At 35.5% G+C, this 21,272-nt stretch overlaps 1 protein-coding gene across 1 annotated transcript in view; it reads right to left on the bottom strand.

Moving 5' to 3' along the window:
* Positions 1-21,272, bottom strand: part of ANKRD50 (ankyrin repeat domain containing 50) — a 37,073-nt gene that overhangs the window by 14,854 nt on the left and 947 nt on the right. The gene's annotated exons all lie outside the window — the stretch shown is intronic.

Here is a 21,272-nt window from a genome sequence, read left to right as displayed (position 1 = left end):
AACCTACTCTGTCTGATATTAATGTTAAAAATAATTCCTCATGGTTTCTGCAAATGCTTTGCACATTTTATTTTTTATTCAAATTAATTCTGACAGGTGTGACCTAGGGTTCCAATTTTTTTTCCCTCATGGCTCCACAGTTATCCCCAAACCATTTATTAAATTATCTCTCTCCTAGTGAATTGATTTGAAATTCCTCTTTTTTTCCCCCACAGAACAAATCCCCATACGTATTCTGAGTCTGATTTATCTTATTCTGTTGTCTCCCAATCTCTTCTCCACTTATATCTCTGCTTCGTGAAACTGTTTAAGTCAGGCAATTGCTCATTAACTGTTTTCATTCAAGACAATATGTTTAGCTAAAGATTTCTTTTTGTTTCATGGCAGCATTTTTCTGGTGGGTGTTTCTGGTACTGTTTTTCAGTCTCCTTCCCCCTTCTGTTTCTGCGATATATATTTTACATATCTTGTAACAGCTCTTCTTCAATAGATAACTTCTTTCTGGACCAGCAATTGCAGGTTTGTGTATCCAGTGTCCAGCCTTCTCCATATGACTCAGAGTTATGGGTGTGCTTCTACGTCTCCACAGCCAATTAAGATCAGAAACTGAGGGGATGTACATAAGGCGGAGTATCTCACCACAACCCCCTCCCCCACCAGCCCCCAATGTCTGTCTCTTGCATACAGCTCTTCTGTGTGACTCATTCTCCCTGACTTCTCTGTTCTTCCTTTTTGCTTAACTGGGCCCAGGGAAACTTCCAGCATAAGTTTATAACCTGTCTCCATGGTTCCCGACAAGAGCCTTTATGCTCTCGATGACCTTCAGGGTGTGCACTTATTTTAAAGCATAAATGTCCTGTCAGTTTTGGTCTGCATTCAATTTTATGTTAACTTCTATATTATCTACCTTCAGGTTTGGGTTTATAGGTCTCTCATAGTTTCACTTTCTTGTTATCAGACTTTCCCCAGGCATTACTCAGTTATGTTAAAACCAGCAGCCAATCTATGGCTTTAAAAACGTTGAGCAACTTTTTCTAGCCTTGATCTCACCCCTGAACTCAAAACTGACACTTCCCCAAACTGTCTATCTGCCATCTCCATGTGGGGGTGCTACAGGTATCTCAAATTTAACGTTTAAAGAAGCATTCTCTTTCCATTTTACCTTCAAAATAAGTTCCTCCCCACCTGCCTTCCCCATCATTTAGTGGACCCCGTCCTCCCCGAGGGCCTGAAGTCAAAATCCCAGGCTTCATTCCGAGTCCTCCCTTTTGTTCCAGCACACTGTCCCCCTTTCACTTCTAACACCCAGCATGTCTCCAGTCAGGGCCTGTGGACTTGCTGCTTCCTCTGCATAGAAAGCTCCCCCAGGCAGAATCTCTTATTCTTCACATTTCAACACAAAATTTACTCCTGAAGAGGCCTGCCCTGATCACCATGCCTGAAACAGCCTTCATCATCATGTACTGCTGTTACTTTAACACCTCATCCTGTTTTCTTTGTAGTATTTAACATATTCTCAAAAAATCTTATTGAATTATTTGTGTACTATTTGCACCATAAGGCTGGGGGGAAGCTCCCCCACCTCCACCCCGCCTCCCGCATGACAGTGCCTGTCTTGTGCACTGCTAGTTTCCCAGCACTCAGAGCCATTATCAGCGCATCACAAACACTCTATAAAATGTGTTTCATGAATGGATAGTAATTAATGGGAAAACTGCTACTTTAAAACACTAGGATAAAAAATTTACTAGACTCCCATATTCAGTGCCCTTTCAATTATTCCAACAAAAGCACCACACAGGGATACGTACACCACCGAGTGACACATAGATCCACATTTTCTATTAGGTTACATTATTTTATAAAATGAAAATCCCATCAACGTATGCACACCCTAAGTAAGAGTACTTTAGATAGTCTACAACAGGTTTTCCTGTTTGTGACTATATATATATTATCATTCACATGAGATAATGTAATAGTGTTAGGTTATCACATTCATATGAAGATAATCACCATCTTCAAAAGCAGCAGTATGCTGCAGGGTTTTACCTCTGTGTGTGTACGCTATTAAATGTCTCACATTTCTTTGTTACATTATTAAAATTCAGGCAAAAATATATTATTCTTAATATTTTTATGAATTCAATTTAAAGTCCTTGAACTAGCTTTTCTCTATTTTCAACTCCATCTTGAATGTAAGTATGGGCAGCAGCACCCTTATGTCGCTGGCCTTCTGATTTCCTGGCAGAACGGCAGCTGATGGACCATTAGGGCAGTTCTGAAATGAAAGACATCTATTCTTTTTTTGGGTTTTTTACTGCCTTTTCTCAGGAGGCTAATTAACTTTTAAAAGCTGCCACAAGTATTACAAGGAATATACTATTAGATGGACAGCTCCTACATGTACAATAGTTCCCTTGAAGTTTTCACTGTTGAACATCGGGGTTCAGCTCACTCTCTGGCTCACTCCCTCGGGTGCAGAGAACTGCTTGAGAGCCTCCCTCTCAGCCTTACAACAAAATAAGCCAGATGAGCTGCAAGTTCAACACTTTTCTTGAACCCATGAGAAAGCTTAGGTCACAGGGTGGTCACCTAGCCCCAAATCTAAGGTGGCACAGACACCTGCAGGTAGACTCAGAAGTAGGTAGACAAGCACTTGCTTACCTGGGGCAGTGCACCTGGGCACTGGAAAACAACCCGAAGGAAAAACAGGCAAAAGACCTGAACAGACACCTCACCAAAGAAGCTGTACAGATGGCAAGCAAGCATATGAGAAGATATTCAACATCATATGTCGTTAGGGAATTGCAAATTAAAACAAGAAGCTGCTACATACGTGTTACAATGGCCAAAATCCAAACACTGACAAACTGAATACTGGCAAGGATGTGGAGCAACAGGGACTCTCGTTCATTGCTGGTGGGAATGCAAAACGCTACAACCAATTTGGAAGACAGTTTGACAATTTTCTTACAAAACTAAACATGCTCTTATGATCCAGCAGTCGTGCCCCCCGATATTTACCCAAATGAACTGAAAACTTACGTCCATGCAAACATCTGCACACAGACGTACACAACAGCTTTATTCATAATTGCCAAAATGTGGAAGCAACCAAGATGTCCTTCAGTCAGTGAATCTTAATAAAAACTGTGGTACACCCAGACAATGGAATATCATTCAGCACGAAAAGAAAATGAGCTATCAGGCCATGAAAACATATGGAGGAACCTTAAATGTATATTACCAAGTAAAAGAAGCCAACATGAAAAGGCAATATACTGTATGATTCCAAGTGTCAAACATTCTGGAAAAGGAAAAACTATGGAAACAGTACAAGGATCAGTAGTAGCCAGAGGTTGGGGAAGGAGGAATGTATAGGCAGAGCACAGAGGCTTTTTAGGGCAGTCAAAGTACTGTGTATGGTACAAAGATGGTGGTTACATGTCATCACCCATTTGTTAAAATCCACAGGACGTAAACACCAAGAGTGAGCCCCAATGTCAACTCTAAACTTTGGAGGATAGCGATGTGTCAAAGCAGGTTCATCACTCATTAACAAATGCAGCACTGTGACGTGGGGTATTGATGGTGGAAGAGGCTGTGTGTGTAGGGATGGAGGTATCTGGAAACTCTCTGCACTTTACCCTTAAGAGCAGCAAGCCTAAAGTGCTCTAAAAATAAAACCTGTAAATTAACAAAAAATAGTATGGTATTTGCAAAAGACAGACACTTCAAAAGCCTAGTAACAGATCAGCATGAATATAGGAAGCTGATTTTTCACAAAGTTGCAAAGGTAATTTAACTGAGAAAGGAAAGTTTTTTCAACAAATGATGCTTTAAAATGATAGCAATTGGATTTCAATGTAAAAAAGGTTAATCTCACCACACAGTTTTCATATTTTACATAAAAATTGAGTCAAAATAGATTATAAACTTAGATGTAAAACATTTCCAGGTGAAAATCTCTCTGATCTTGAGTTAGGTAAAGAGTTTTGAGATATTATGCAAAAAGCAGGATCCTTAAAAAAAATTAATAAATTTGACTTTCTCAAAATTAACTTTCATAATGCCTACAAAAGCACTGTTAAGAGAATGTAAAAACAAACTGCAGAGGCCAAAAACATTTGCAAAGTAAATTTCTTACTAAGGACTTGTGTCCAGAAAATATTTTTTTAAAACTCTCAAAACTCAACAATAAGAAAACAAATGAGAAAAATTAAGAAAAAAATGGAGAAAGCCAAAACAGACACTTAAGAAAAGCAGATATAAGGGAGTCAAAAAAGCATATGAAAATGTACTCAAAATCATTAGTCATCAGGGAAATGTAAATTAAAACCACAGTAAAATACCACTAGACACCTGTCAGAATTGCTGAAATAAATGAAAACCCTGAAAACACCAATGCTGGCAACTGATGCAGAGCAATGCCACAGCCACTTCCAAATGGTGCAGCCACTCTGGAAAAGTTTGACAGCTTCTTAAAAAGTTAAACATACACCTAATATATGACCCAGCAATCTGGCTTCCAGGTATTTGCCTAAGTCAACTGAAAACTAATGGCCAAACAAAAATCTGTACATGAACATTCGTAACAGTTTTATTCATAAACCTTTAATGCAACAGCAATCAAAATCACTGATTCCCATCTACTTGAAAGCAGTATATCAATTCACGCTGCTCTTGATGGTAACAAACCAAATTCTCAAATACCACGCTCAAAAATCCTACATAGTCACTGAAATACGGGTCTGGAAAGCGAACTGGTAGAAAGCAGGTTTGGCTTTCTGATGACAGAGAATTAGTTTGCAAGATGTAATACATTTGTCTTCTAAATCACACATATGTATAATGTACAGTGTGTGTTAATTTATTTTCTCTTTGGGAAAACAAAGAGAATGGGAAATATTACTGAGCGCTTACTATGTATGAAGCACTATGGCCAGTTATCGCTATCAATTTATTTATCCCTCACAGTAATCCTGAAAAAGGAAATACTATTACCATTTCCATTTCACAGATGAAGAAACAAAGGTATAGAGGTAAGGAGGCTGCAAAGAGAAGCAAGCAGTAAGTGGCACAGTAGGAATGAGTTTGATTTGTTTCAGAGTTGCTCTTCTCTGTTATTATGCTGAACTCCTGAAAATATCAAAAAGCTATGTAAGATAAGAGCTTGAGGTCCAATTTAAACAAGAACACTCTTAGAACAACCTGACTAAACCTGGCAACTTAAGCTAATTTTTCAGCAATTAAATTATCTGGAAACATTTTTATGGAAGAAAAAAATTTATATATCTTAAGGTCTTCTAAATGAATATGCAACTTTTAAAATTTTTCTTTCCTGAGAGAATTAAACATTTTTGTGTTTGTTTGCTGCTAAAAGTCACTTGTCTCAATACTAAAATTCCAGAAAATTAGTAGATGGCAGGTGTTCCTAATAATTTTGCTGAAATTATTACATGATTAATGTCAACAGTTTATTTATGGCTCCTGAGTTCCCTAACTTGGGGTATGTCATTGATTTTCTGTGACTTATCAATAAACTCAATATATGAAGACTGTTCTCACATGTTTCATTTTATTCAGTTACCCCATTATCCCATGCTAGACACAGCAATTATGAATGAAGGCTAAACAAAAAATACCCTCAGATTTAATGCTGTTCAATTATAAATATCTGTATTTTTTCTAAATTCATTATCACCTACTTTGATGCAAAAAAGGGAATTTTTACAATTAAATCATACATAATAGTATCAAATTACCCATTTTGAATTCTGGAGCCTAAAATCTCACTACTATCTGGTGAAATTTAGCATCAAAATATTATACATTTGAAGTTACCTAGCAGGTTAATCCTAAATACCTAGCACTTTCCAAAATCACCTGGGAGTTTAATGCTGACATACCTGCCTGTCATTTTATTAATGAAATGATTAAGTTTCTTCAAAAGGCTAGGCTTTAAAATAAAGGTTATTTAAAAAGATGAAAAGAAATTAGAAAAACTAAAGCAATAATAATTCTTACTTAATACATCTTATCTTAGGAAAGCAAGCCCAGGTTCTATTTTCTTTTTTCTCCAGTTTTACTGATATATAATTGACATATCACATGTATAAGCTTAAGGTATATAACACATATGTATATACTGCAAAATGGTACCACAATAAGAGTAGTTACTACCATCGTCTCACGTAGTTATAATTTTTTTCTTGTGATGAGAACTTTTAAGACCTACTCTCTTAGCACCTTTCAAATATGCGATACAGTGTTAACTGTAGTCCCCATGCTGCACATTACATCCCCAGAACTTACTGATCTTACAACTCTAAATTTGTACCTTTTGACCACCTTTAAACTAATGCCCCTTCTTCTCTCCCTTGCCTCTGGCAACCACAAATCTGATCTGTTTCTGTGAGTCTGGTGTTTTTAGATTCCACATGAAGTAAAATCATACAGTATTTGCCTTTCTCTGTCTGACTTACTTCACTTAGCATAATGTCCTCTAGACCCTTTCATATTGTCACAAATGGCAGGATTTCCTTATTTTTCTATGGCTGAGGGGTGTGTGTGTGTGTGTGTGTGTATCACAATTTCTTTATCCATTTATCTAGGTTAATAGACACAGGTTGTTCTCCTATGTTCTTTTCATACAAACCAAACTATCCTCCAATAAATTAAAGCATGTGAAAATGTGGAACAGGTCTAACTGATACCTCAAACCAGTCAGGGATCAAATACTATTTTTTCTTTTAAAAAATCTAGTAAGTATAATTGATAATTAAAATCAGGTCAGGAGTTTGGCCAAAATGTAGGATACAATTTCTCTCTAAACTTTTGACCAAGATAGTGTAGTAACTTCATGCTTTTATGAACTGTTCCCCTTTGCTAAAATATATTATGGGATATAAAAACCAAAAAGGAATTACGGAATATAAAAACAAAAAGAAAAGAGAAAAATATTGCCAGAATCAAAAATAAAATAAACATTTTAAAGTAAGAGAAACAGAAAAGCACAATGCTGGGAGTGGGCCTAAAATGTTAACTTGCCAAGCCAGTCTGCAGTGGCAGCTTGGGGACCAGAGGGTGAAAGTAAAAGTGGGGACAGATTCTCCTGCCTCTACTAAGAGGACTCAGACTCACAGTTTGAAACTAGGGGCTGGAGCAGGGGCTCTCCCTATTAATAATGAAAGAAGGAAACAAAAAGCACAGACTACCGCCTAGGGCTATGGCTTTTAGGAAGCAGCAGGGAGGGCAAAAAACTAGCCTCAATGGAGACAGGAACTGAACCTAAAAAGACCATGGGTCAGTGACTAAGTCTGCAAAATCCCAAGTATCAGCTTGGAATCGGAGCTTCATATCTCAATTACTGGCCCTCATTCTAGACTGTACTGAGGGTGGGGAGTGGTGCACTCAGCAATTAGAACCAGGAAAGCAGAGGTAGAAATGGTGATGGAGGGGGATCCAAAAAGGAGAGGGAAAAAATTACAAAAATCACAGTGCTCAGAAAGAAAGCAGAAAACTCAATGATCAGAATACATGTTCATAAGCAAATGAAAGTAACTTATAAAACTACTGAAGAATCTAAAGAAAATCTATTTGTGATGTTCACATAAATAAAAGAGGAGATAAAATCCATTTAAAAAAAGAAATTATTTAACAAGCAAAGGTGCAAATCAAATAAACGGGAATGAACCAGAGAAATCTTCCTCACAAGGACTTCCACTGCCAGATAAAATGCAGTAAGTGGCAGCAGCCCAAAACTTCCACTGCAACAGCCAGGGAAAAAGTGGATAAATTACAAATTTTATATTTTTAAAGACATGAGAAAGCTGCTGAAGCAAGAGAACAAAATGAAGTAGAACTCCAGAAGATGGAAATTCATCCAAAATGAGCAAAACATGGCATTATATTATGTTGTCAGTTTTTAAGGCTGAATAGTATTCCATACCATTTGCAGCAACATGGATGCTCCTGAAGAATGTCATTCTAAGTGAAGTAAGCCAGAAAGAGAAAGAAAAATATCATATGAGATCGCTCATATGTGGAATCTAAAACTAAACAAAACATAAATACAAAACAGAAACAGACTCATAGACATAGAATACAAACTTGTGGTTACAAAGGGGGTGGGGGATGGGAAGGGACAGACTGGGATTTCAAAATGTAGAATAGATAAACAGGATTATACTGTATGGCACAGGGAAATACACACAAGATCTTGTGGTAGCTCACAGAGAAAAAAAATGTGACAGTGAATATATGTATATTCATGTATAACTGAAAAATTGTGCTCTACACTGGAATTTGACACAACATTGTAAAATAACTATAACTCAATTTAAAAATGTTTAAAAAAAAATGAGGGGAAAGGAAAAAAGCTCCCCAAAACGCCTGCTGATTTCTTCTCAGGGCCATTTGCTGTTTGGAGGCATACAGTAATTTTAGGTTCGGACTAAGAATCCGGCTTGGGCCACCCTAAGAGACTCTACCAGAGGAATAAAACCAACACAGCTTTTAGAGGTTAGTCATGTCTCTTTCAGCGAGCAGAGTGCAAATCTGAAACAAAGAAGCTAATTTTTCTTCAAGGTACATTTGCTAAATTCTGGGCTGTACTTAAAAAGTTGGGGAACTAGGAAGAATGTGTCTAAAAGCCAGCATGAAATCCCCTATAGTCCGTATGTTGGAGACAAAATTCTGCTAAAAAAGGTATTTGGTTTAAATACAAAACCCATCTTCTTCAAGACATTTATCAGAATTTGAAGGTATAAATATAAAGGGCAGGAAGTTAAAGGACTAATTATTTCTTGGGGAAGAAGTGAATTATCAACAGTCTTTATGGAGCTCTCAATCAAAAGCTTAGAAGGTCCACACCAAAATAACTGAAATAAAGTAGCAGTCTTACTAAGATGACAAAGAAGCCCCAGTTTGGCTGGATTCCTGGATACATTAGCCCCTCACCCTATCTGCCCAATGGTGAAAAAGGGAAACCTGCCCTGATGAAAGATAGTGCCTGGAACTCTACTGTCATTTAACACACTATCTGACATAACAATCAAAAATTATCAGACAGGAAAAGGGCAGAAATATGTGATCAATAATCTACAGGAAAGAGAGACAATAAATACAGACTCAAATAATCCAGATATTATTGTTAGCATAGGCTAAAATAACTATGATTAAAATGTTGAAGAAAACAGAGTAGACTGGAAAAAATGGGTAATACATATACACCTATATATAAGTGGATAAAAGATGAATTTCAACAAAAAATCCAGAATCTATAAAAACTAAGAATTAAAATTCCATTCTAGAACTAAAAAAAAAAAGTGTGTATCTGATGTTAGGAACTCTTTGGATATATTTAACACCATCCTGATTACAGCAGAAGATAGAATTAGCAAATTAAAAATAACAGACCACTAGAAAATATGAAGCATGAATAACTGAAGCATGTGAAAAGAAGGCTAGAACAAACAGAATTGCGTGGAAAATACACGTGGGACACATTTAAAAGGTACAACATACATGCAATTGTGGTCCCCATGAAAAAGAATCAGCTTGAAGCAATAGCCAAAGAGATAATGGATAAGGCCTTTCCCAAAACTTATGAAAAACATCAATCCACAGATTTAAGAAACTCAATAAATCCCAAACAGAAAAACTACCAAGAAACCACACTTAAGCACAACAAAGTCAAACTGGGGGAAAAAAAGAGAGAGAGAGAGAGAAAAAAAAAAAAAAAGAAAGAAATCTTAAAAAGAAGCAAAGAAAAAAGGCATTATCATCAAAGAACCAACAAGACTTCAGGAAATTTTTCAAAAGACGTCAAGATATATAAGACACATTAAAGATATCTTTAAAATGCTGAAGGAAACATACACACATTCACACAATCCTCTAAACCTCTAACCCGATACCAAGTGGAAATATCCTTTGAAAGTGAAAGTGATTAGAGAATAACAATTAATGAGTGAACTGAGGAAGGCTGCTTTGTGACAAGGTCAATAGACAAAAATCATTTGAATCCCTACACACCAACATTAAGAGATACATAAAATAGTATTTACAAACTATTATTTATAATAGCACCAAAAAGTCAAACACTTGAAAATAAATCTAATCAAAGATGTACTGGACCTGTGCACTGGAAACTATAAAGCATTTCTGAGGAAAATTGAAAAAAAAAAAAAAAAACCCTAAATAAACAGAAGGATATACCATATTAATGGATTAGGGGATTTAATACTGCAAAGAGGTCAACTCCCACAAATTAATCTAAAGGATTAATGCAATCCTAATCAAAATCTCAGCCAGAGTATTTGTGCACTCAGTCTCTTATATGGCCTCTACCATACCCTCAGAAGAGAATGAGAATGGAAAAACAAATACTGTGTATTATTTTGAAAATAATTTTGACCACACTTGGAGAAATACTAAATCATCCATGCCCCACATGCCTAGATGTCCACTGTATATTTCTTTCTTCTCAAACCTCCAATATTTCCTTTTCCCCCACCCTCACACCCAATGATTGACCTTGCTTCCTAGACAATAAAAAAGTATTTAAATAAATAAGTATAAATAACATTCAATAGATAAATGTTTGCATGCCCTCACATGCCCACGCACACATACACACCTGTAAGCATATATAATTAGAAGAAAACTTCCACACACTCACTGGAACACTCCACCAACTCACCTGCATTTATATCTACATACTCTGCCTTCCCTCCTCTAACTATGGATAAACCATCTGTGCTCCTATCCCATCCATTCAAATAACATCCTATCCTGTCTTACCGTCTCAGTGACATAATTTCCAGCAGTTTACCCATTCTCCTTTCAATCACCAATCTCATCTCTTCTTTATCACCCTCAGATCCATATCCTTCTCTAGCTGTTATCCAACTTTGCTACTCCCCTTCTTCACAACAAAATGCCTCAAAAATTCTGCCCATATTTACTGCTATCTACTCCTCCCATTCACTCATGATCCTATTAGAATCAAGCTTTATTTTCCACTCCACCTATACCCCAAGACCTCCATGTTACTAAAATCCAGTGCTCAATCCTCAACTCAGCAAATACCTGACATAGTTTATCACTTCCTCCTCTAGTGACGCTGTCTTTACTTTGTCATTTGGCTCCCTCCTCCTTTCACACTAGCTACTTTTTCTTCATATCTTCCCAACTTTTGAATTTTTAAGTACATTAAGGTTCAGATCTGGGATCTTCTCTCTTCTCTATTTACATTCATTCCTTACATAAGCTTATTAATGCTCAAATGCCATCTACATTCCATTGAAACCAAATTTATACACACAGACAGCACCTCATCTTTGAATCTAGCCGTAAATCTAACTGCTTACCTAACTTCAGATATCTCATATTGAGCATATTCAGAACTAAACTTCTGACCTCTAACCTCCATCTTTCTCCTCCGTTAGTCTTCTCCGTTTCACTAAAGGACAAATCCATTCTTATAATTTCTGAGACCAGGTATCTTGGAATCATCCATACTCTTCTAGTTTTCTCATACTCCACTGTCCAATGTGCTATCAGGTCAATCTTAAAAATAATCAGAATACAACCTCCACCACTTCACCTGAGTCCAAGCACACTGTCTCTCACACCTCCATTGCCGCACTGGTCTCTTACTGTTTCCTGGCTTCCACCTTTACCACCCCAGTTCTCAACGCAGTAGGCTAGTATGATCCTTTAAAATATGAAGTCATATGACGTTACAACTTTGTTTTTAAAAGACTTAATGGCTTCCAATCTTCTCAAAGTAAAAATGAATGTCCTCACAACAGCCTCCAAGTCCATACATCATACGACAGCTAAGTATGCAACCTGGAATCACCCTTTACTACTTACTCCTAATAACATCCCACCAGGATACCCAAGAATGTTCTAAACAGCACTGTCTTATAAAGTGAAAAAATGGAGTACATCTTAAATGAGTATCCACACAACAATAAATGAATTGTAGTATAAAGAATGAAATTTTATACTGTGTAGATCCAATATGTAACAACATGGATAAACATTAAAAAAAAAGTTGCACAGAAAATGTTGCTGAATAGCGGGAGCAACACAATACCATTTACACTGAACAACAGTTTTCAAAATGTGGTCTGGGGATCCCTAGGAGTCTCCTATTCAGGGTCGTAATAAAACTAAGATGTTATTTGCCTTTTTCATTCTTGTTCTCTCTCAAGGATAAAGTGGAGTTTTCCAGAGGCCGCATGCAGAAAGAGATCAATGATAATCCAACTGTCTTTTATTAAGCCTAATATTAAAAAGATTTGCAAAACAATGTAAAACAATGCCACTCTTGAAGTGGTTCTTTTCTTTTTTGGTCTTGAACAATATATTCTTTAAGTAAAATGTTATTTATGCTAATATGTAATAGCCTTACTATTATTAAATATATTATATATTTAAACATTAGTTTAAATTTCAGATAAGTAAATACTGATAGATATAATTCACATAAACAAGAATTTTGGGGGGTTTTCAATAATTTTTAGGCGTATAAGAGGGACCTAGAATTAAAAAGTTTGAGAATTGCTGAAATGGAATAAAAAATGTACAAAACTAGAGCATGTAACAAGTATGTGTATATACATAAACATCCCCCTGTAGTCAACTGCAGAGAAACTAGTCAAACTACAGAGACATAAAAAGTAACTCCCAGGAGGGAGTCAACTATGCCGTGTGAGTAGATAAGAATTAGAAAGAGATACTTGGGGGGCTTCAAATGTTGATTATTTTTTTCTTTAAAACAAAAACAGGAAACACGGATTTAGAACAAATATGGCAAAATGGGTAAGTTCGTGCATGTTTGTTAACTTTCCTGTATAACTGAAACACTTTGGGGCTAGGAGCAATCTATCATTTCCTTCACAAATTTATTTTCTACAATTTCTTCCCCTTTAGTGCCATTTTTTTTCCCTTTCAATTCCCGTGAAGTCCACAGTTTGCAAGCAGCATCTTGTTAAAGTAGCAATTTAACAAACATATTAACTGAGATTTAAGCTACAAAAGTTTCTTTCTCCTTTCTAAGCGAATATGAATTTTAAATGCCAATCTCTGAAAGACTGATAGGAATTCTACAGATGAAACTATGGTTTTATAGAAGAAAGGCAAAAGATGACCTCATATGACTCACATCACATCCCATAAATCTGATGCTATTAAAAAGATTTTCCACTTGATAAAAATTAATTTCAACATGAATATGATACTGATAAACTAATCAAAAATACTGGTTTAAAATGGATCCTTTTCATGTATAACTGTATCATCTGTATGTATAAATTACTCCACAGAAAAATATTGACTATTCAAAACAATATGGTTAGAGCAACACATTATCAATATGACAAAATTATAAATGTTTTAAATTAAAATATAGTTATACATTAATTCAGGAAATACTTACGGAGCCTCTACTACATTCTAAGCCTCAGAGATACAAAGGCACAAGACAGACAAGTACTCTGCTCACTCCAGAAACAAATGCACAAAATAATTCCCAATCATGACAGGCATGGAAAATTAAGAAATAAAGAAAACAAAGTGGGATGATGTGATTTAAGAAAAATGACTGGATGTGGAGACTTCTAAAGACTCAGTGGACAAGGGACGCTCTCTGCAGAGGTAACATTAAAGCTGGTACACCTAAGTGATACCAGAGCAAGCAGCCAAACAATAATCTGTTGGCCGCAATATGACTTATTTCAGAAAAAGCGTAAGGACCACATGAGCAATGAACAAGGGTGAAAATGGTACAAGCTGAAGTCAAAGGGTAGGCAAGGGCTAGACCAGGTAAAGCGTAGATTTTACTCTGAAGGTAGTGAGAAACTATCTGCAGGTTTTAAGCAGAGAAGTAATAGGATCTGACACTCTTTACTGCTTTGTGAAGACAAGACAGACAATGATAGCAACCAGACCAGTTAGGACGTCACTGCGGAAGTCCAGGCAAGGGATGATGGGAGTAGCAGCAACGGAGACGAAGAGTGGAGGTATTTTCTTTACCTTGGAGACAGAACAAAAGTAGCTGATGGACTGAGTGCAGAGGATGAGTGACACTGAGGAATCAATGAAGACTCCCAGATTTTTGATGAAAATTAATGATTTTCTAGTTGGAATATTATTTTGTTAGTTTTTGTATTGTTAGCTATTTCCTCAACAGTGGCATACCACAACCCACCCCACAGCCCAGTGGCTTAAAATAGCAATCATTTACATTTTCTCCTATGTCTGTGTGTTTGTTGTACTCTAGGCCTGTTGTCCAGCTTCGGGTTGAGTCTGGTTTACTCCATATCTCCCTCATCTTTTTTAGACCACCAGGCTAGCCAGAATATGTCCTTCTCATGGTGATGAGGCACAAGAGGACAAGCCCCATCACGCATGCACTTATTAAGCCTCTATTTGGGTCCTTTCTAACAGCCATCCCACTGGCCAAAGCAGATCACATGGCTGAGCCAAAATCCAAGGGCAAAGATGCAGACTTCTCCCCTAGTAGAAGGACCTGCAATACCATATCCCAAAGACCAACCATGGAGAAAAGGAGAACAAAAGCAAGTAATTCAATCCACGTTACTTTCTATGTATTCAAATCATGAGTCATAATTGTAAAAGGTCACCAGCTTTAGGGAAGTTCCAAATCGTTTTTCCAAGATAACCACAAATAAGATATAATTGGTTCTCTTAATTAAGACTTATTTTTATTAAGTAATTATATGAAAATTTTCAAATTCTGTTTTATTGCCAAAGACTATATTTAGCTATTTCATGTGTATTGGAGTGAAAAATGACATTAAGAATATTTATGAGATTAAGATAACATGAAAGAGAAAAGTTAGTTTGAAATTTAAGATAATTATATATAGTATGGTCAAAGACTTCAGAAAAACAACTAGAGGGTAAAGATGGGCAGCCAAATGGAATATGCTTCCAAGATTTTTTAAGGGGATAAAAATAAGTATTTACTTATTTTACTTAATCAAATCAAATCATTTCACTGTATATAAACTTTTATTTCTGAAATTTCTAAAAGCAAAATTGCTGAAAACAAAGTGAAGAACTAAAAAAACAAACTTTAAAAAGTCAGCAATGTATACGGTCAATAGCCTTACTGTGTATATGAAGTTCTTATGAAACACTAAGAAAAATAAGAATATTCTTACTTATTCACCTCTCTTATCAACTTTAACACTGTCTCATAGGCTTAAAAATATTTCTTGAAACAATAAATGAGCTTAATGCATTCTGATGAAGTCTGGGAAAATGATACATGCTTTAGATGGAAGAAAACCAAATTATGAAAAGCTTTTTCAGTCAAGCAGAGAAATTTAAATTTGTTGTATAGATTATCACAGGATCAGAGGAATGCTAAAGAAAGCACTGTTTTCCTATGGTTAATTGGCCAACTGTAAGCAAAATGAGTTACAATACAGAGAGGCTAGGATTAAGTAGAGTACCTAGGAGGTGATGCACAAAAATTCTAGATTAGGGTAAAAGAATTCAAGAAATATTCCAAGAAAATTATAAAATATCATAGGATAGAGAAGTATAATAGAAAATAGTAAAGAAAACTCCAGAATCTAGCCTGGGCAGTGCTGCTTAAACTTCAGTGTGCACAGAATTCACTTAGGGATCTTATTAAAAGACAGATTCAGTTCAGTAGATTTGAGATTCTGCATTTCAAATAACCTCCCAGATGATGTCAATATTGTTGATCTTAAATCATACTTTTAAGTAGAAAGGGTTTAGGAAATAAGAGTAATTATGGAACAACTTAGATAAAGAGAGTCAAGTTTTCCCAGAACCCCAGATAACAATCAAGCCTCATATTATATGCTTTCTTATCATCCTGTGTCCCTCCTTCTTACCACTTACCCAAGCTGCATTTTTACACTAATTTTTGTGATTATTTGTTCAATGTATTTCCCCCCACTTAACTCAATGTCCTGTTTGGCTCACCACTTTAGTCCTAATATCTGGACATCAGCACACATCCGGCACAAAGCAGGAGCTGAATATTTAAGAAATGAGTAAGTCAATGAATAGAAATGCTAATTTCTGTATGCTGGACTGAACAGAGGAAGGTAAGTGAGGGACACGCCGGTGAAAAGATATATGTTGATCACAGTGAAGAGAAAGGCTACTGATGCAGCTTTTATTGCTATCATATTAGACATGAGCATTGGTAGTCATGTAAGTAAATAAAATCACTGAAGGAGTACATACAGAGGGAGAAGATCTAAGAAAGCTTTGTTGGACAAACACCCAGAAAGAACCGAGAGGAGTGGCGACCAAAGAATACAGTCAGACAGGGGCTTCTGAAAGGACAAGTACACATAATGAAAAAAGTTCTAAAATCCATCACCTAAGGCTAAAGATAGACTGAGCAATGGATTCAGAAGCTATTATGCATAAACAGCTTTCTGTGACTACACAGACGCAGAAGTCAGACTTCAGGAAGGGAAGAGGAAGATGGAGTGACAGGGAAGAAGTGGCAGCACCTGTGTATACAAATTCAAGGTAATATGACAGTAATTTGGGGGGCACATACAATTATAGTGTTTCTTAACTCAGAGAGATAGAAAACATGTTCAAGTTTGAAAATGCCCACAGGAGCCAGGCTGGCATATGTCAACAGATAAAGTGGTCCTGGTATAGAATGACAGAGACCAGAGGAAACTGAGTCAAATTAGACTAAGAAGGCCCCATATAAAGACAGCAGCTGACTCGGCACCACCAGATTACTGCTTCAAAGGAATGAGAACGTAGTATCATCAAATTTTTCCATTTTTTCCAAGAAAACCCCCAAATATGGATAGGTGTGTGAAATTTCCTGTACTGGATAAAAAATACATTCAACCTGTAGAGTACCACTTTATTCTCTCTGGTCCCCCCCCCCAAAAAAAAAACTGAGTTATCAAGAAGTAAATAAAAGAATGGCCAAGCAGAATTAAGAATGTGGCCGATCTTAAACAGTGTGAATACAGAACAAAATGTTATGCCACTAGAGTAGAAGTGATTAAATGCTGAGGACTGGCTCGGCAAATGATAAAAGTACCAGGAACCAAAGGAAGCAACACTTAGACATGAAGTACGAAAGAGAGAGAGCCTATCTAGGGTAGAAAGGAAAGATTTTAGGAAGGGAAAGTGGGATGGTTTGAATGAATGGAAGTTCATATCAAAGTCAAAATAACATAGTTAAGAGTTGGAAAACAGACAATTCAGTGAAAAGTGACACTCTTACACTAAAAGAAATGTATAATTTTGACTATAAAAATTACACTGATTCATTTATTTTATTCAAAATGTGAACAGTAAAGACATGTTTGCAAGACCTTTTAATCTGACAATATTTAAGAATAGATAATGACAGTTATCTTAAATAGTTTTAATGATACAAGACAAATAATGGGAATATTTTGCCTTGAAAATACTCCACAACTGAGGGTAAGTAGGAGGCACAAGTTTCAGTCCCATTCTGTTCTTTGCCCTTTTGTTGAGTCTGCCAAAAATACTTGGAGCCAGTTGAGACAGAAGTAGACATCTGGCCACTTAAAACTATCTGGACCAATGCCATATTTATGCATGCTAAAGAGCAGACAACAGGCGAATAAATTAATAATCACTATACAAGTCTGGCCTGCGTTTAAAACTGACCTAAACAATATAACATTTCAATTTCCTTTCTTACGCAAGAATTTCAGCTGTTCTTCAGTCGGATTCAAAGATATCCTAGATAGGTAAGTAGCACTATTCACTCATTCAAATGATAATCATTTTGCACTTACTATATGCAAAGTGCTGTTCAAAGCGCTATAGTAAACATAAAGTATTAATCAGTCATAAATAATGTCATGAAGAAGAATATGCCTAATAGAGGAAACAACAGAACGTGTCTGCATAAATAATTACAAAAGAAGTTAAAAATCTAAAGAGCTACAAATAAAAAACTATGAAATGTTCAAGGAGGAGGAGCTAAAAAGATTAGAAAGAAAATTCCACCATTTAAGGATCCCTGTTCGACATTAGAAAAAAAGTCAGAATTCAGTCTTCCAGCTCCCAATACTTTTCTAAAAAGCCATTGTTCCCTCTCACCACTAACACAACTTTTCTGTTACATTCTCAAAGTTTAGAGTCATTCATACTTAATTCATCACAATTTTACTCCATTTACACTTAATTTGTGGTACCCCTGAAGATGTTCAATTAAGTCCTGTCAACATACACAAAACAAAATCTTTTTACTCTACCTGAAAAAACTGATATCACACATAGAAAACTCACATCTGGCCTTGCAGACTGTCAACCAGAAACAAAAGAGAATGATGTCCATCAGGAACATAGGTTTGTATTCCCACTCCACATCCACCTAAATCTCCAAAAAGACCCTTGGGGGTTCAAGGACCATGACAGTCCAGTTCAGAAATAAGCTGCTGGTTGAATAAAACAACCATCTTCAGCTGTGCTTCTAAACCAGTCACAGGATCTAAAACCACTAGCCCCTCCCTCATTCCCTAACATAGATGCCTTGATCCTTCTGTCAAAAATAACTGGAATTTGTTTTACAATTATAAGGCTATTAGCAAACTCTAACTCTAGAAAAGACAATTCAACACAAAACACAAAATTTTGCAATAAAAGCCTGAAGCGGGAGGCAGAAAGAAAAAAATCAGCCTTTGGTTCTCAAAATAAGTAAAAATATAATTGTCATCAACTTATTTCCACCAACAGAAATGGAAAAAATATATATTCATATACATATATGTGTGTATATATACATGTATATATGTAATATACATTTTTATATATTATATGTAATATATATTTTTATATATATAGAATATATGTATATATTCTAAACGTAGTAACAATAGCTTTGTACTTTAACCAGTTAAGAAAGAAAAAGGGAAAAGAACAAAAATTAGAAATTAATGTGACTTCATTCATAATTCCCTATAGCAGGTGATATAATTAATTGCATTAGCAGTAAAATGTTCATATGTTGCTTGAACACTATAACAAGTATTCACCCGAAGTGTTACTTCTCTTTACAGAAATGAGATAAATATTAGTGTGATAACTTAAAGCTCCATGAAGACAGGGTATTTTGTCTGTTCTAGTCACTGATTTATCTACAGCTGAATTCTAACCTAACACACAGTCAGTTCTCAATAAATATCTCCAGCTGAACTATGCTTAAACACAAAAGGCTCTCAATAAACATTTGCTGTAGGAATGAATGAATGAATGAACGTCAAAACATTTCTTGACAACTAAATCTCAGAATCAACAGAGTATACTCTACCACATCAGAAGGGAGAGAAAGTACAATATTCAACTAGATTAACATGAAGTTCCTTTCAGTCTTTTTTAATTACCATGAAGAAAATGTGATTTCAAAAAACTGGTAATTAAGTTACCACTTAGCTATATGACTTCATGTAAGAAGTTAGCTTGTGGTACTACATATTGTATATAGTATCATTAAGGGTAAAAAAAATAAGGATAAAAATTCGGAAGTATAACTGAAAAAATTAGATAAAAAGCATTAACTACTGAATCACTCTGAAATTTCTCCAACTTTGTAGATCTTTGAAGAACTAAGATTTTTCTTTATCAATTTTCTATTTCTGTCCAATTGTTTCACACATGAATATATGAAGCCATCAATATTATCAAGTGTTAGATGTTAAGAAAGTAAAGATAGACAAACTGGTTTGGGAGGATTTTTTTGGCCAAAAATGAAAAAAAAAAAAAAAAAAACTTCTCTTTGTTTATATTTCATCTCCCATCATGTTATAATTAACTACTTTCATTTCTGTCTCCCTCAAAATGTTGTTAACGCCTTGAAAATAATTTTTTTGCTCCATTGTCTACTTGTTCAATTACACCCATCCCAACCTAAATAAAATATAATCCTATAAAAATTCTCTAAAGTCCTTCTCTAACAAGTCAACCAATCACTAACAGAACCTTCAATAAAATCCTATTTGTTCAAAAGCAGGGGCCTTGATCATCTAATGCCATAGACTATGTAAAAATATTTCTTTTTAACTTTCATGTTCTCATGTCTGCATTTGACAGTCTTAAAGGAAATGTATCTCTGTGAAGTATCAGAAACAGTTGTTCCAGTACCGAAGTTAGCTAATTTACTTAATGATTCATTCTCCAGGAAAAAAGGAAGTGACCTAGGTTTTTGAAAGATCCAGTAGAAGATTAAGTTAAGGGCACCAAAATGGTCAACTAGAAAGACTAGGTTTTCCCTACCCAAGTACAGACTGGGAATACAAAATGATTAGCTCCTTCTGTCAATCAGAAAATCAGTACTGGTGTGATTTTACACACAGCTCTATTTGCTTCTTATTTCCCTTCAATTAGTAACTAAAATTCACACAGGAAAAAGAAACATGTAAAAACCATCTGAGTAGAAGGATCTTTTTCAAGAAAATCTCTGATACTATAGAGTAAGATTTGCTCAAAATCAGAATATATCAAAAATAAGGTTAGCAGACTTGATTGTAAATATTGAAAGGTATTAGAAATTTACACACTAATTCCAATCAAATTAATTGCATAATTACATAATTTAGTTAGACTAAGTTCAACTTAGACTAAACTCTGAAACATTTTCTAAGGTGTCAATAAATTCATAGTTTATGAAACTACTTATAAGAAATGAAAATTCAACTCTCCACCTAGTGATAGTATCCCCAGAAAAAGTAGTAAGTCAAGAGGAAAAGAGTTATATACAGAGACCTAAGTCTCTTAAAAGGAAAGTTTCCTATTAAAGACTACATTATTGATTTCATATACAGTGATTCCATATTGAACACTGTCCATCAAACCTGGCATCTCATATTTGTGACAGAGGCATCACCTAACAGATTTCCTCATTAATTTAAGAGTGATATAACAGTTTTAACTCTAATTTTGATGGCTAACATCAGAAGATAACAGATTTGCCCTGATTTTTATTGGACGGCACTTACACATTAAAAAGTCTGCAAGAAATATAACACCTCTCAAATTAAGTTTCTTCAGTGCTTCACATTCTGTTATTAAACAAGTAAAAGACATATTTTCAATCCATATCCCTGTAATACAAGGCTTAAATTTTATTTCCTTCAACATTCAAAGTAAACAGGTGTATTCACAACTACAGATTTTACCCAAATATACAGCAGTACTAAAAAAAAAAAAAAAACCTTTAATTTTTGCATAGAAACTGA

Source organism: Camelus dromedarius, chromosome 1 (assembly GCF_036321535.1).
Source record: "Camelus dromedarius isolate mCamDro1 chromosome 1, mCamDro1.pat, whole genome shotgun sequence".
NCBI classification, from domain to species: Eukaryota; Metazoa; Chordata; class Mammalia; order Artiodactyla; family Camelidae; genus Camelus; species Camelus dromedarius.
Note: the sequence above shows the minus strand (reverse complement) of the source record. Positions and strands in the feature narration are given on the sequence as shown.